General features: G+C 39.2%; 1 non-coding gene across 1 annotated transcript; it reads left to right on the forward strand.

Moving 5' to 3' along the window:
• Positions 1-3,986: 3,986 nt before the first annotated feature.
• LOC127133044 (small nucleolar RNA R71) lies at positions 3,987-4,093 on the forward strand. The gene has a single exon (XR_007807040.1). It is a non-coding gene; the product is annotated as a small nucleolar RNA R71 (small nucleolar RNA).
• Positions 4,094-4,361: the final 268 nt, after the last annotated feature.

Genomic DNA, 4,361 nt, shown 5'->3' on the forward strand with positions numbered 1-4,361 from the left:
AGAGTCTAGTTACTACTCGTGTGTCGTTTGTTGGAGAAGCTATAGCTTCAACCCATTTTGATACGTAGTCAACTGCTACGAGTATGTACCTGTTACCAAAAGAAGGCGGAAAAGGTCCCATGAAATCTATTCCCCACACGTCGAAAATCTCTACTTCCAAAATGCCCTTTTGTGGCATCTCGTCACGTCTAGATATGTTTCCTGTGCGTTGACATCTATCACATTTCTTGATGGCATTATGTACATCTTTCCATATGTTTGGCCAATAAAGACCGGCTTGTAGGATTTTAGAACAGGTCTTGGATGTACTTGCATGTCCACCATAAGGAGCGGAGTGACAGTGTTGGATTATATTTTATATCTCTTCTTCAGGTATACACCGACGGAAAATACCATCGGGGCCTCTTTTGAAAAGTAAAGGGTCATCCCAGTAATAATGTTTTATGTCATGGAAGAATCGTTTCTTTTGTTGGTAAGATAGATTAGGTGGAACTATTCCGGTAGCTAAATAATTGACGAGATCGGCGTACCATGGTGTAACACATATAGCTAGGTTGGTCTCTACCTGTTTATCAGCTTTATTTTCTTCCAAAGTAGCTATAAGTTTATCGTACGAGAAATCATCGTTGATCGATGTTCTTTCCGGTTCCAGGTTTTCAAGTCTAGAGAGGTGATCTGCTACTACGTTTTCAGTTCCTTTCTTATCTTTGATATCCAAATCGAATTCTTGTAGCAACAAAATCCACCTTAGGAGTCTAGGTTTAGCGTCCTTTTTTGTTAAGAGGTACTTAATGGCGGCGTGGTCAGTGTAAACGATTATTTTAGCTCAGACCAAGTAAGAACGAAATTTATCTAGTGCAAATACTACTGCTAAAAGTTCTTTCTCGATCGTGGCGTAATTCATTTGTGCTTCGTCTAGGGTTCTACTTGCGTAATATATGACGTGAAGCTTTTTATCCTTTCGTTGTCCTAAAACAGCGCCTACGACGTAGTCACTTGCGTCACACATTATTTCGAATGGTTCATTCCAATCTGGAGCCTGCATTATGGGCGCGGAGATTAATGCTTATTTAAGCGTTTGAAATGCTTCTAAACATTTATTGTCAAAGATGAATTCAGCATCTTTCATCAATAATCCGGTTAAAGGTTTAGTTATTTTAGAGAAATCTTTAATGAATCGTCGGTAAAAACCGACATGTCCTAAGAAGCTTCGTACTTCTCTCACAGTTTTCGGAGGTTGAAGGTTTTCGATTACTTCTATTTTGGCTTTGTCTACTTCAATTCCTCTATTTGATATGATGTGTCCTAAAACAATTCCTTCTTGTACCATAAAGTGACATTTTTCCCAATTAAGTACTAGGTTTACTTTTACACATCGTTCTAGAACTCTTTCTAGGTTTTCAAGACATTCTTCAAAGCTTTGTCCGCATACGGAAAAATCATCCATAAATACTTCCATGATGTTTTCGAGAAAATCGGCGAATATTGCCATCATGCACCTTTGGAAGGTTGCAGGAGCATTGCACAAGCCGAACGACATTCGTCGGTAAGCGAAGGTACCAAAAGGACATGTGAATGTTGTCTTTTCTTGGTCATCAGGATGAATTGGTATTTAAAAGAAGCCTAAGTATCCGTCTAGATAGCAGAAATGAGAATGTTTTGCTAATCGTTCTAACATCTGGTCAATGAATGGTAAAGGGAAATGATCTTTTCGGGTTGCTTTGTTTAGTTTCCTATAGTCAATGCACATTCTCCATCCCGATTCGATTCGTTTGGTTATAGTTTCTCCTTTTTCATTTTCAATAACTGTTATACCTCCTTTCTTTGGTACTACGTGTACAGGACTAACCCATTTGCTATCAGATATAGGATATATGATACCTGCTTCTAATAACTTTGTTACTTCCTTTTTCACTACCTCACTCAGGATCGGGTTTAGTCTCCTCTGATGTTCCCTAGAAGTTTTACAGTCTTCTTCTAGCATGATGCGGTGCGTACAAATAGAAGGACTTATCCCTTTAAGATCGGTGATGTTGTATCCTAGTGCGGTTGGGTATTTTCTTAAGATATGTAGGAGTTTTTCGGTTTCGAGTTTTCTTAGGTCTGCATTAACTATCACTGGTCGTTCAAGTTCTAAGTCTAGGAATTCATATCTCAGATTTTTGGGAAGTGTTTTCAGGTCGAGGTTTGGTTTCTTAAGGCATTGCGTAGGATCCGATGTCATTGCTAAACATTGGTTAAGTATGTCTTCTACACGATAGTCAGACAATTTGTCATTTTCTAATTCTGTTTCTTTTATGCATTCATCGATGATATCCATGAAGTAACATGTGTCGTCTATTGCAGGTGCTTTCAAAAATTGGGAAAGAATGAACTCAATTTTCTCTTCTCCTACTTCGAAAGTGAGTCGTCCTCGTTTTACGTCTATGATAGCATCGGCAGTTGCTAAGAATGGTCTTCCCAATATAATGGGTGTAACTTCATCTTCTCTTATGTCCATAATTATAAAATCGGTTGAAATGTAGAATTGACCTATGCGCACGAGAACGTTTTCAAGAATTCCTATAGGATATCTAACGGAACGATCTGCTAATTGCACAGACATTTTAGTTGGTCTTAATTCTCCCATTTCCAGTTTCTTGCATATGGATAAAGGCATAACACTGATACCTGCTCCTAAATCGCATAGAGCTTTGTCTATGACAAATTTTCCTATGTGACAGGGTATAGAGAAACTACCAGGATCTTTAAGTTTAGGAGGCATATTCTGGATTATAGCGCTGCATTCAGCAGTGAGTGTAACGGTTTCGCTCTCTTCAAGTTTCCTTTTATTAGAAAGAATTTCTTTTAAGAACTTAGCATATGAGGGCATCTGCGTAATAGCTTCTGTAAAAGGAATTGTAACGTTTAATTGTTTCAGTAAGTCAACAAATTTTTTAAATTGGCCCGCATCTTTGGTTTTAATAAGCCTTTGAGGGTAAGGGATAGGTGGTTTATAAGGTGGTGGAGGTACATAAGGTTCTTTCTTTTCTACGGTTTCCTTATTACTCTCCTCCTTTTCCTTAGGTTTATTTTCTTCCTCAGTTGACTTTTTAGAGTTTTGGTTTTCAATTCTTGGATCAGACGGTCCTTCTACCTCTGTTCCACTTCTCAATATGATTGCATGAGCGTGGCTTTTTGGATTAGGTTGGGGCTGTCCAAGAAATGTACCAGTTGGGGCAGCAGTAGGCGCTTGTTGTTGAGCTACTTGTGATATTTGTGTTTCCAGCATTTTGTTATGGGTAGCCAGGGCATCTACTTTACTTGCTAGTTGTTTAATTTGTTCGCTAGTGTGTATATTCTTGTTTAAGAAATCTTTATTGGTTTGCTATTGAGAAGCTATGAAGTTCTCCATCATGATTTCCAAGTTGGATTTCCTAGGAACATTATTGTTAGGTGTAGATGGGGTCGGCTTTTGATATCCAGGGGGTATAGCTGGGGCTTGACTGGGAGCTTGTCCTGGTGCATATAAAGCATTATTGCTCTTATATGAAAAATTAGGATGGTTCTTCCAGTTTGAGTTATAGGTATGCGAGTATGGATTTCCTTGAGCATAATTCACTTGCTCTGCTTGGATTCCTGTTAGAAGTTGACAATCTGCAGGAGTGTGACCTTGGATTCCACAGACTTCGCAATTTTGAGCTGCGGCAACCACGGTGGCTGGAGGTGATACATTTAAACTTTCAATTTTCTGGGCCAGAGCATCCACTTTTGCATTAACATGATCAAGCCTACTTATCTCGTACATGCCACTTTTCGTTTGAGGTTTTTCTACCATTGTTCGGTCGCTTCCCCACTGATAATGGTTTTGGGCCATGCTCTCGATAAGTTGATAAGCATCGGCATAAGGTTTATCCATAAGCGCACCACCTGCGGCGGCGTCTATTGTTAACCTTGTGTTGTATAAGAGACCATTATAGAAGGTATGAATTACTAACCAGTCCTCTAAACCATGGTGTGGACAAAGTCTCATCATATCTTTGTATCTTTCCCATGCTTCGAAAAGAGACTCGTTATCTTTCTGTTTAAATCCATTTATCTGGGCTCTCAACATAGCTGTTTTGCTTGGAGGAAAATATCGGGCAAGAAAGACTTTCTTTAACTCATTCCATGTGGTGACCGAGTTGGAAGGAAGAGACTGAAGCCATCTTCTAGCTTTATCTCTTAACGAGAAGGGAAAAAGACGAAGTCGAATCGCCTCTGAAGTGACACCATTAGCTTTAACAGTATCAACGTATTGGACAAATATGGATAAATGAAGGTTTGGATCCTCGGTAGGATTTCCAGAGAATTGATTCTGTTGCACTGCTTGTAACAGTGAA

Source organism: Lathyrus oleraceus, chromosome 3, assembly GCF_024323335.1.
Source record: "Lathyrus oleraceus cultivar Zhongwan6 chromosome 3, CAAS_Psat_ZW6_1.0, whole genome shotgun sequence".
Taxonomy (NCBI): Eukaryota; Viridiplantae; Streptophyta; class Magnoliopsida; order Fabales; family Fabaceae; genus Lathyrus; species Lathyrus oleraceus.